At 47.0% G+C, this 12869-nt stretch overlaps 1 protein-coding gene and 1 non-coding gene across 11 annotated transcripts in view; both read left to right on the top strand.

The window, feature by feature from the left end:
* The window catches only part of LARGE1 (LARGE xylosyl- and glucuronyltransferase 1), a 635729-nt gene that overhangs the window by 199392 nt on the left and 423468 nt on the right, over positions 1 to 12869 (top strand). The gene's annotated exons all lie outside the window — the stretch shown is intronic.
* Positions 6254 to 6388, top strand: LOC118148450 (small nucleolar RNA SNORA76). Its single transcript, XR_004735263.1, has one exon. It is a non-coding gene; the product is annotated as a small nucleolar RNA SNORA76 (small nucleolar RNA).

The raw sequence follows: 12869 nt of genomic DNA, 5'->3' as shown, positions 1-12869 counted from the left end.
TATGCACAGTAGGGGCACAGTAAACAGTGAGCGAATGATTTCCTACAGAAGGGTTTGGAGTAGTTTGCTACCAAAGGTCTTTTCCAGCTGTGTGATTTGTTGCTTTGGAATTTCTAGCAGTTTTAACTGGTCTTTTGAGAAGAAACATCATACAGTATTTATTTGCACTCTGATACCCCTTTTTCACAATACTGACTTCCCACTGAAGTACGATCCTGGTTTTAAAGAATTTAGCCATTTCCTTCTCTAGCTTGTAGGACCACCACATTGCCCTTGGATCAGCGTATCTGCCATTGGGATGATCCTTCCTTGATTTATTCTACTCACATCACAGCAGAGCCGTGGGAATGTTATGAATTCCTCAGGAATTTGCATCATTCCATTCCTCTGCTCAGAAAAACCAAATGAGTGCCTGGTGTCCACTGTGTCCAGGCTCAATGCTTCTGATTAAAAGGACCTTTGGTGTTCCTCCACGAGCTCTCCGCACCTGCTGCTGTCATTCCCATTCTCCTTCCTCCAGCCAGCCAGGGACCAGTTGTCCCTTTCCCCTTGACACACAGTATGGCTGCCAAGCCTTTATTGCCACTGTTCTTCCTGACTTGCTCAGCTGCCTGGCCAGTTCATCGCCATGGGCATGCATTAGACCGTGACCTAGCCATTTTCTGAAGACGAGGCTTCCAGTTCTCATTGTTGATCTGATTCTTTGATTGACGAATTCAGTCTCATCTCTTCTGAGATTTTAGTCTTTAAAACCTTTCCCTAGACTGGTTATTCCTCAAAGGCTTAACACTGAATACGATTTGTATTACATTATTCTGCATTCTTAAGTATTTTTTTTTTTAATCTCATGAATTGCTTGTAACTGCCTAGCTGTCATGAGCATTGTCTTTTGCTCTTTGGAAATTGCCTGGGGTAGTTCTTGGCTTGTATAGCTACTCAAACAGACGGTTGTTGAACAGCAATACCATTGTCCAAGTGGGAACATAGGCAGCAAGGACAGCAGAATTACACAGTGATGATGAAGTTTTCCTTTTTTTTCCCCCACCTAGCTAAGGTCTGATGAGAGAGGAAAGTACTCCAAGTAGTACTGGCCAATTGCGCAGGGTGGCTTACACCTGTAATCCTAGTACTTTGGGAGGCTGAGGTGGGCGGATCATCTGTGGTCAGGAGTTCAAGACCAGCCTGGCTAACGTGGCGAAACCCCAACTCAACTGAAAATACTAAAATTATCTGGGCATGGTGGTGCCTGCCTGTAACCCCAGCTATTTGGGAGGGTGAAGCATGAGAATTGCTTGAACCCAGGAGGTGGAGGTTGTGGCAAGCGGACATCACGCCACTGTACTCCAGTCTGCTGGGTGACAGAGCAAGACTCCATCTCTCTCTGTCTCTCTCTACCTGCCTGCCTGCCTGCCTGCCTGCCTGCTGGCCTGTCTGTCTGCCTGCCTGTCTGCCTGCCTCCCTCCCTCCTTCCCCGCCCGCCCCCCTCCCACACACAGGCGTTAATTATAAAGGGAAAGTTTAAATGTTTCTAGAGCTTTCTGTGATTTTGTGCCTAGGCAAAGCCCATTATTGTCGAGGACAACTTCCTCTCCCTGCCTTGTTTCAGTTGGTGGTGCTGCTCTGACATGCTGGCTGGGTGGAGGAAGATACGCTGAGGAGATCAAAAGTTCTGGTTTAGGTCTGATGCCGTGCTCAGCCGTGGGACAGTGACCCCACTGTCACCTCGCAGTGCAGAGTCATGAAGCTTAAAGCTGGGAAGGGCCTTTTGAGGTTCCTCAGACCACTTTGTCCATCCATCCATCTGTTCATGCATTCAGCAAATATTTATCAGGAAATTTCTAAGTACGAAGTTTTATATGAAGCACCACGGAGAGTCCCCAAGGCAGCATGCAGCCTAAGTAGGAGAGCCAGCATCAGTTCAATGGGGACTCACTAAAGGGCTTTATGATCATACAGGTGAAAGGCCTTTAATGAAGGATTTTAAACACCTTTCTTAAGATTTGTGAATATTAAGAATTTAAGAATTAAAATGGGGAATAGGTCGCTCTAAACCACCATGCCATCCAGACCACCGTCAACAGAGGAAAATGAGTTATGAAGGAAGGCGCTGCTGCCTCACCAACGATGGGTTCAAATCCAAGTGCAGTCTTGGCGTTCATTCAGTGTAAAACACTAGTAGGGGTAAAGCTAGACAGATCCTACATAGGAGTCCCAGTGCCACTCTTTTTAGATCTGTGACCCTCTGGTAAGTTACTTCGCCTTGCTCAGCCTTGGCTCTCTTACTTCTAAAACAGGGCCTGACACCAGAAACCTCACAGGTCTAGGCAGCTTCGCGGAGTGGTGGGATTGTGTTTTCAGGGTCTTGGTCTGGATTTTATCCCTGGCTCTGCTAACAGTCGAGTGGGGTGTTTTCGGAGAAGTCGCTGCCCGTGTGTCTCTTTTCGCTCAGTGGTGTAAACGTGGTAATGACTGTGATTGGCCAAATTGTGCTCCTCCATTTCCAAGGTTTATTGAAGCCCTAACCCCCGTGCCCAGGAATGTGACTGTTTTGGGATACGGTCTTGGCAGAGGTGATTAAAGTAAAATGAGGTCATTACGGTGGACCCTAGTCCAATCTGATGTCCCTGTACGAAGAGGAGATTAGGACACAGATATGGAGGAACGACCCCGTGAAGACACAGGCAGAAGACGGCCACCTGCAGGCCAAGGAGAGGCCTCAGAAGAAACTAACTCTGCCAAAGCTTTGATAGCAGACTTCCAGCCTCCAGAAGTGAAAGAGAATGAATTTCTGTTGTTTCAGCCTCACAGTCTGGTATTCTGTTGCGGCTGCCCTAGCAACGTAGTATGATGACAATCACCTGAAGAGATGAAATACCACAGGCAGGCTTGTAATGTCTGTGTTATGGTGAGTGACACTCAGGAGTGCTCCTGGCTGTGCTGGGTATGAGGGTCTCTGTGTACACACTGGCCACCTCAACCCCCTTCCAGGGCCCTTTTTCCTTATAGACAGCCTCAGTGCCTGGTGCACTGTCGTATTCCTTAGATTTTCCTTTTTCTCTTCCCTCCTTCACCTCCCTCCCTTTCCTTTTCTCTTCCCTCCCCCTCCTTCACCTCCCTCCCTTTCCTTTTCTCTTCCCTCCTCCTCCCTCCCCCTCCTTCCCTCCCTCCCTCCCGCCCTCCCTCCCCTCCTTCCCTCCAGTCCGTGGAGGCCAGACTCAAAACAGTGTCAAGCTTGGTCGAAAAGCACTCTTTTCACCTCTGGGACAGGTGCTTTCCCAGTTCTGAGCCTGACATTCTACATAGTGGCCAAGGGAATTTTCCCTGAGGGTCCTACTGGGTGGTATTTGGGACTGGATCCTTCTCAGCAGCTTGGACATCGTCAGCCTGGTCAAGTGTCATCCTCCATAAGGCCCTGGCTCAGTGTGTCTTGTGTGTGTACACATATGTCTGTGTGATGATGAGTCTGCTTGGCGATTCTGCAGACAATTCCAGAGCTAAGCACACTCTGGTTCCCTAGTTTCTATCTCTCTGGCTTTCTCAGATGTGCTGGATATCGTTGATTTTTATGGGGGTTCTCGCCCCCAGCGCCCTCACAGTGCTACTAAAATCATAACAGTGACATCAGCCACTTGGGTGTGTGGGTCGACTGTGGGAGGCAGCTCCATCTGGAAACTAAAAAGAGACACAAAATCCTCTTCTTTTGCTTCCCCCGGACTTATCTGTATCTTTGCAGGTAGACAGGGCCAAGTGGAGAATTTACAAATTGACACTTTTCTAAAGCAGCTTGATATTTTAGAAAGTTCCCTTGATTCCAAAGAACTGAGCGCAGGAGTAAGATTGGCTGCAAAGCCAGAGCAGTTAGAGAAAGGAGGGAGCATGATGCGTGTGTGCTTGGAAGACTCTGGTTGTGTATCGCAAATGTAGCCGTAGACCCCCGGTTGTGGGATTACGGGAACCTAATAACCACTTCCAGCTGTTAACACCTTGTGACTTTCTCAGTTTCAGTAAAAGAGGACCCTGGCAAGCCAACGTTGATTTTCTAAATGTTGTTATATGGAGGTTGCATACTTTCCCTACTCACCTGGATAGTCCCTGTATTTTACTGATGGATTCACGGTAAGATGACGGAGCTGCTTGTGCCACGGGGCAGGTGCGGCCCCGGGAGCTCTCCCTTTCTTGACTGGCAGATCCAGCTAGTGTCAGCGCAGTGAGGGAGGGAAGCCAGTGTGCTTTTCCCAGTTCCCTCCTACCTCTTCAGTAGCCATGAGATTATTCAGCTAGAGTTGGTCTCGTGTGCCTGTTTGGGATCCGCTGAAGGTGACAGAATTCTTACTCAGTGATGGGGTAGTGGTTTCTTTTTCAGGTTGCTTTCATTCTGCAGTGGTTTCAGGATGTGAGATGCTCTGGATCAGGAAGAATCAGAGATTATACCTGCCTTAGGGCAGAAAACGACCAATTCATAGGGATTTATGTCTCTGTCTTTTGATGAAAAGAATGTGTAAGAAGGTAGGTTAGCTATGCAAATGATCTGGGCCCAGGTGTCCTCTGTCTGGATTTGCTGAATCATTTCCTTTCTTTAAAGCAATTCAGTTTATTGTTACTAGAACCTCTTCCATCCTCTTCCAGGGGAAGAGTCTAAAATTACATCAAGTTATTTGTTTAATAATTGTATTAGTTGCCCTGTGACCAGGACTGACTTACCCCAGGTCAGACATTGAGTTATGGGCAGAGTAGGGACTTGAACCTGTGGCTTCTTTCCTAGCCTTGAAGCTCACCCACCTTGTGCCAGGATACTCTTGCTGCTTTCTAGGAGCTCCCACCTTCCTGTTTCCTCCTCTGCAAAGCAGTTGGTACCCTGAGAGTGAACTTTCCCTCTGTTTGCAGGCCCTCATGAGGTCCCTCTTGGCCATTGGAGGCGGTACCCTGGAGGCTGTGTGGGGTGTGGGTTGAGCCGAGAGATCCATGTTTGCTGTAATGGGAAGCAGTCACCAGAAGAGAACCGCATACATTTGTATGCAGCCAGTCTGATGGGGTTGAAATAAATAAACTCAGTGCTGATCAAATGACACACAGCCAGCACATCACAGGGAAGACAGACCAACATGGAATGCAGATTGTTCTCACTGTCATTTTAGAAATCTTCTTCCTTGTCACATCCACCTGGGGCAGTTAACTATTAGGAGCCAGCCCTGTGTTCAAATCCATTTACTGATGGATGTGTTTTGCATTTGTAATCCGTGAAATTCTTGGGGGATGTCTCTTTTCTGAGCTCCAGTTCTTTCATCTGAAAACTGGACATTTTAATGCTAACTCACGTTAAAATAATGTAAGTGCCTCATGCAGTGCGTACACATATCAGTGGTAGGTAGGTGCTAGTATCATCATCAGCAACATTATCACGTTTATTGCCTTATTGACTTGGATGAACGTGGTAGTGTATATGATACAGTAGCCCGTCTAGAGCCTGGCCTGTGATTATCTGTAATAAACGAACGCTGTTGAAGTAGTGTGGATAACTGAAAGACCGGAATACTTCAGCAGACACAATGGAGTTGGAAGATTCCAGGGACTTAGATTCTTCTCCCAGCTCTGTCTCAAAATAACTGCATTGCCTTGAGCAAGTCACTTTGCTTTCCATGACTTCACTTTCCTGGTTAATCAAATGGGGCTGAGCATTGTGTGGTACTGGAAAAGAATAACTGATGTGCTTAGCTCCATGCTGGAACGAAGTAGGGGTTTCAGCAGGGCTGTCTGACCTGTATTGCTGGTGGCATCAATGTCATTCTTCCTGGAGGGACCCAGGTCATCACAAAAACCATAAATTGTGCGTATCCTTTAACTCCATGATAGACCCTTTGACTCAATGCTTTTATTTTCAGGGAAATACAGATTCTAAAAGAAAAGGTGGTAGGGGGTGGAATAGACCCATCAATAATCTGTTCATGACAGCACGGCTGAAAACAGCTCGAAATTCAGGCTTCAGCAGTGCCCAGCGTTGCCAGGTGTGTGTCTTGTTGTGTGCATTTCCACCACAGAGTCCCCTGTAGCTGTGGGACCTGTCAGATGCATGGGAAGTAAAACTTACTAATTTGTGGGGTGCTCCATGATGGCAAGCATTGGTGATGGCCACACCCTACTGTTTTGATAGAGGGACAGTGACTTGGCCAAGGTTGCACAGCCATGAAGTAGCTCAGTGATGATTTGTGCCTTGGGTCCTCCTCGGTGCGGGTCCCTCGCTTTGGCAACAGCCAGAGCACTGCTTTAGAGCCTCTGCGTGTCTGGCCGTGGCCTCAGGGGTCTAGCGGCAGTGCTAGAGCAGACCCTGCTTGTCAGATCCGGGGCTGCTTAGAGGCCACCTAAGTGATTCCTTTGGCAGCAAGCAACATTCGGCCAAGGACACAGCTGGCAGGGGCCCTGACAAGGGATGTGTGAGTACATGAGGGTTAGTATACCAAGAGTGAGTGGAAGGACAAGGAGGCCGGCTGGAATTCTGCCCTTCAAATCTTTTCTGTGTATAGACAGAGACTGGGCAGAGGTATGTAGAGAACCGTGTGTAGGTGGATTATTATCTTGGCCAGGCTTCACTGTTGGATGCTGTGCCTTGCAACAGTAGTGCTCAGGGAATCAGGCTCAGTTGCAAGAGGATCCTGGCAGCTGAGAGTACTGCCCAGAAGGATCGCGGAGAGCTTGACGATGGAATGTTCACAAAGCTTCTGGTCCTAAGAGAGCACTTGGTGAGCATGGGTTGCCTGTCCGTACCTGGAGTTGGGGCAGGTGGGACATTTGAATGAGGCCTTTTTAGGCATAGGTCAATCGTCAGGCCAGGATTTTGGGGGAGAAATTACCAATTTCTAATAAGTCCCACTGTCTGCACACTTGTGCTCATACTGGATCACAGCCTTGCAGATACAAGTGTGCATCTTCAAGAACATTAGAGTGCATTTTGTAGGAGTGAAATAGAATTACATATTACATTAGGTGATTCCTTTGTTTTGTACAGTCATTGCAGTCTATAATAAAAGAAATGAGTCAGTAAAATAGAGAATTAGACATATGGTCATTCTTAAGATTTAAGATCTAGAAATTTGACAATTCAGTGCTTTAGTATCCCTCTGCTAATACGCTTTAGTGGAAGCTCCTCATTGAGGATAAAACTTAAACTCAACCTGGTGCACAGATCCTTCCATGACTTGGCCTGAGCCTGTCTCCTCCGCTTCATTTTTCTCATGTTCTTCTTTAACCTTCTGGAAGGCACACCTTAACACTTGGATGTTAGTTTCCTGTTGCTGCTGTATGAAATCACCACAAATTTAGTGGTTTAAAATAATACAGATTTAGACATATAGTTCTGGAGATTAGAAGTCCACAGTCATTCTCACTGGACTAAAGTCAGGGTGTCCACAGGGCTGTTTCCTTCTCGAAGCTCTGAGGGAGAATCCCATCCCCTTGCCTTTTTCAGCTTGTAGCAGCCACCTGTATCCCTTGGCTTGTGGCCTCATCCTCCATCTGCAAAGTGAATCACATCACTTTCTGCCTCAATTATCACACCAGCATTCCCACTGACATCGACTCTTCCTGCGTCTCTCTTATGAGGACCTTTGTGATTATATCAGGCCCAGCAGGATAATCTGGTATCGTCTTCCACTTCGAGGTCTTTAATCGTACCTACAAAGTCTTTTCTTTGTTTGGTAATGCGATACTCACAAATTTCAGGAATTATCAGGTAGTCATCTTTGGGGGGCATTGTTTAGCCTATCATGAGATAGCTCTTCTTTATTTTTTTTCCACTTTAAGTTCTGGGATACATGTGCCACGGTGGTTTGCTGCACCTATCAACCCGTCATCTAGGTTTTAAGTCCTGCATGCATTAGGTATTTGTCCTAATGTTCTCCCTCTGCTTTCCCTCCACCCTCTGACAGGCCCTGGTGTGTGATGCTCCCCTCCCTGTGTCCAACTGTTCTCGTTGTTCAGCTCCCACTTAGGAGTGAGCACATGTGGTGTTTGGTTTTCTGTTCCTGTGTTAGCTTGCTGACGATGACGGTTTTGAGCTTCATCCAGGTCCCTGCAAAGGACATGAACTCATGCTCTCTAGTCTTTGTACCTGGTGTTCTCACTTCCTGGAACACCTTTTCTAGCCTTCTTTGTCTAGGTAACTCCTATTTACCCTTTAGAACCCAGCCCCTCAGGGTCTTGTGCTCTATAAGAAGACATCTTTGTGCCTAATCTTTCTCTTCCCCTTTTGTTCTGGTCATCTGCCCCTCTTCCTTGCTTATCTAATATCTTGAGCCTATACATCTAGTAACGTTTATCTCATACTGTATTGTAGTTATAGGTCTATTTGTCTGCCTCTGTAGTCATTGGTGACAGGAGCTGCTGTAATCACCGTTTTTGTCCCTACCACTCAGACCTGTGGCTGCACATGGTAGGCATTAATTTGACGGATGCCCAGGAAGATGGGGACCACAGCAGGAACTACATCCCAAGGAGAAGCGCTTTGTCCTGATTTGCATGTAGCCTTCCTTGTTGGCCTGGAATCACATTTCCTCCTGGAACCTGCAGTCCTTTGGGCTTCAGCTTGTCAAGCTCCTCCTGTGTGTTTCTGTCTCTTCGGCTGTCTAATTCCCTCTTTGTTGGTCTGCCGTAGATTAGCCTAAGTAAAAGTGAAGAGACAATGTCCTATTAACATTTATATTGCTTTTCTTTTCTATTTCTTGGCGAGGCCCTGAAGACTGGGATGGCTGCAGAAAATGTTCTAAATAATGTCAAATGTTGGGGGGTAGATTCTGGCTTTTTGCTGGGCCTAGGAGAATGGTGGGTGTGGTGGACACAGGAGCCTCAGGAAAAAATTAAGGCACAGAGGTCAGTCCAGAAACTGCAGGTGATATTCAGCAAATGCGTATTGAGTGCCTCCTGTGTGTCTGCACCCATGCTGCCTCTTGGTGCATACACTTCATATCTAGCACATCTCCTTGCGAAATGCAGCCACCATTATTGGAGGAAGTAGGAGTGGAGCTGGCTCTTGCAGATGAGAAGGACTTGGACAGGTTTTTGATGACAGAGGAGAGAAACACTCACACTAATGAACTAGCAAAATCACAAGACACAAGTAGATTCAGACACCCATGAGCACAAGAGGCCGACACTCACGTATCCCCTGAGAATCTGATTCCTTCCTTGCACCCTCCCCCTGTTGAGTGGTCACCATGGATTCCACTTGCAGCAAGGGCTGCCACATTGCCATCTTCTATCCGCTGTCCCTTTTCTGCTTAGGAACCGACTTCTGCTTACATTCAGGAGAGCAAAGTAGCCAGAGAAGTGATCGTATCTCCCTGCCCCTGTGGCGGTTGGGCCTGGCCATGAAACTTGAGGGAGGCCACTTTAAAGCACTTTTGCTTTTGAGATGTGTCCCTGTTGTTGGCCTTTTCTTCCGCTACTTTTGGCTGCTGCCTGCATCAAGGATGTAGATGCTGTAGCACCATATTGGTCACGGAGGGGCCTCAACCTAGAGGTGAGGATGGCAGTACAGAATGATGGGATCCTGGGAAGCCAATGGCATCATTAAACCACATTCCAGCCTGTACTGCCAACTTCCTGACTTCCTGGATGTGATCGAGACATGAAAGTACCTCTGGTTTAAACCACTGTCATCCGGACCTTACTGCCATGTGCTGCCGAGACTGATTGCAGTAGATGCACTATTCTGTTTCCAGCGACCTCCTTTTCATCTGCAGAACTCCACGTTCCTCCTTCGCTTTATAGAAAATGTTTGCCCCCAGTTCCCATTTTTCTTTCCATGTATTGCCCTTCTTCAGAAAACACCGTCATGGACCCATCCAACCATTTATCCAGACCTAAACATAAAGGCATCATTTCTAAGCATCTACATGCGCACTCCCTGTAGCACCTGCATTCCCCTACAGGCCCTCAACCACTCCCAGCGTGATCCAGGTACAAACAGCATTAGCATCCCTGGGAGCTGCTCAGAAAGACACAACTGATTATAAATCAGAGCCTACAGTTCAGCAAGATCCCAGGAAATCTGTGTTCCTCTTTCAGGGAGAGAATCACTGCTACCAGTATCTTTGTCCTTGCTTCCAGCTGCTCACAGACCATGGATATGAAAATCCACTTTCGGGCTACACCCTCCAGTCCCTCCAGGTCTCTCATTCCTTATCAACCTTTCCTACAACCTTAAAAGGTACCTGAACTACTGGAGATTGCTCCCCACACTTTTCTGACAAAGTACTTCCACACCCCCCTGCTCTTGTTTCTATTTTTCTTTCTACCTGGAATGCCCCTCAAGACCTCTGCTTACTTCTGGGTTTCCTACCTACTCTTCAAGACCAGCTCAGACACCGCCTCTAGAGCACCAGCATTTGGGGGAGAGGGGCGCTGCCTGTTCATCAATAAGGGAGCACCACAGTGGGCTCTGAACAGCTTCTTCATCTATAAAATCCAGAGATGAAGTCCACCGAGACTCTCGAATCAGAATTAGTCCTCTATCCCCTGAACAGAGCATGGTTCTGGCACCCCTGCTAGCCCTCGTGTCTTCCCATTTTTGCATTTTATGTAGTCATTTACACACATACCACTTTGGATTGTGAAGCAACATTCCGCCTTCTACATAGTGCCTGGTGCGCAGTGAATCCTTGGGACATTTTGAACTTCAGTGAGTGGTGAGAGTTGAATGGCCAAGTTGAAGCTAAGAAGGTATTGGGTGTTTTCCCTAGAGCAGTGATTCTCAAACTCTGACATGCATCAGAATGACCTGAAAGACTTGTTGGAACAGCCTTCTTCTCCCCCAGCGTGTGAGTTAACAGGTCTCGGGAGGCCTCAGAATGTGGGTTTCTCACTAGTGTCTATGTGCTGGTGATACTGCCGGTCCCAGGACAACCCTTTGAGAACCACCGTCCTTAACGAGTACATAGATTTGTTGCCTTCCCTGGAGGCAGCAAATCTCATGCCCCCGGACAGAAGGCAGCAAATCTGTGTACTCGTTAAGGACAGTGGTTACATCGGAACCTGCAATGTAAGTCAGTCCTGCAAGTAGACCTGGGAATTAAATACAGGGAAATGAGGTCAATGGATGAAGCAGTACAGAAGTGTCTGTGGTCAGGAGTGCTTCGGAGTCTTGCTTTCAATTTTTTTTTTCAAACAAATGCACGTAACCTTAGATGCTGCTGAGTGTAAGACACACCATCTTATGTAAAGCCAGAAATTTAATGTTTTAATTAAATCATGGCATAATTTTTTTTTTTGGCCTTTTGAATCTTTGTTTTATATGTATTGAAAGAACTATTTTAGGCCAGGCATGGTGGCTCAAGGATATAATCCCAGCATTTTGGGAGGCCAAGGCTGGCAGATCACGAGATCAGGAGATCAAGACCAGCCTGACCAACATGGTAAAACTACGTCTCTACTAAAAATACAAGAATTAGCTGGGCATGGTGGCTCATGCCTGTAATCCCAGCTACTCAGGAGGCTGAGGCAGGAGAATCGCTTGAACCGGGGAGTTGGAGGCTGCAGTAAGCTGAGATGGCAGCACTGCACTCCAGCCTGAAGACAGAGTGAGACTCCTGTCTAAAAAAAAAAAAAAGAAACTATTTTAGACTTGTTTTTGTCATATTTTATTGCTATGCCTACATGTAAGGGAAAGTATAGGCAAATATATTGGTACGGATATTGTAAAAGCTTCCTCACTTGGAGTCTCACTCTTCAGAATCCATTTTTCAACTCAGTGTCATCTCCTGCATCTGTCTACATCATACAGTCCTCTGCGTTATCCTGAGCATGCAGCACTTCTTAAGAGAATCCCATGAAGATGATGCTCTTCCAACCTTGCAGCTCTGTGGAGCTGGCTGCCTCCTGGCTCTGCTTTGGGCATCTGGTTCTCCATTTCTTCCTGCCTCTTCCTACAGCCATTTGGTTCACAGTCATTAGAGGAGTGACTCCCTTCGTTGTCTCTGGGATTTTCACCAAAGCCTCTGACACCCATTCTGCCGAGAGGTGAATGAACTGGCAGGAACAGCTGTGTTATCACTGCTCTGTGGTTTCTAGTTACTGCTTGAACTTTCTCAACTTCAGAGATGTTAGAATGTGAAAAACAGTTTTTCCTAGAATCCATAAACCATTTAAACTGCCCACCATACACAGAGCGCATGCTTTCGCCGTCACGGGTTTTCATATAAACAATCTCAGTTCCTATTTAGAGCAGTTGTTTGGGGTCAGCCTACAGAGGAGGATCCCGAGTCTCTGTCAAACTTGCAGGCAGGCATTCATTCACTCCTGAAAGATTTATGGGGTACCTACAATGCGCCGATCATCAGGGGATAATCAGCGAAGAAATAGGTATGTAAGATTGAGTCATTTAAGTGTTAGGGTGAGAAAAGTAAGTCAGGGTAGCAGCAGAGGGTGTTAGGGAAAGCTTTTTGAGTAGACATTATGCACAGCACGCAAATATCAAGAGGATGCAGATTTGATCCAGCGGATATTGCCAGTGTGAAGGTCCTGTGGCAGGAGTATGGCTATCTTGTTGGTGATCAGCAAGGAAGCCAGTTGGGCTGGATGAGTGGAAGCTCAGTAAAGGTTCAGTAAATGTCCCTGCATGGCATGTAGCTGAGCTGAAATGTTCTTCCAGATCTTTGCGTTCCAAGCTAAGGCTTCTGTGTTGCCTAGGCACGGTGGCTCAGGTTTGCAACCCTATCACTTTGGCAGGCCAAGGTGGGACAATCTCTTGAGGCAGGGACTTTAAGACCAGCCTGGCCAACATGGTAAAACCCCATCTCTACAAACATACAGAAATTATCTGACCGTGATGGTGCATTCTTCTACTGTCAGATACCCAGGATGCTGAGCGAAGAGAATCACTT

The sequence above is a fragment of the Callithrix jacchus genome, chromosome 1 (assembly GCF_049354715.1).
Source record: "Callithrix jacchus isolate 240 chromosome 1, calJac240_pri, whole genome shotgun sequence".
In the NCBI taxonomy this organism is placed as follows: Eukaryota; Metazoa; Chordata; class Mammalia; order Primates; family Cebidae; genus Callithrix; species Callithrix jacchus.
The sequence above is the reverse complement of the archived record's forward strand: the minus strand, read 5'-3'. Positions and strand labels throughout refer to the sequence as shown.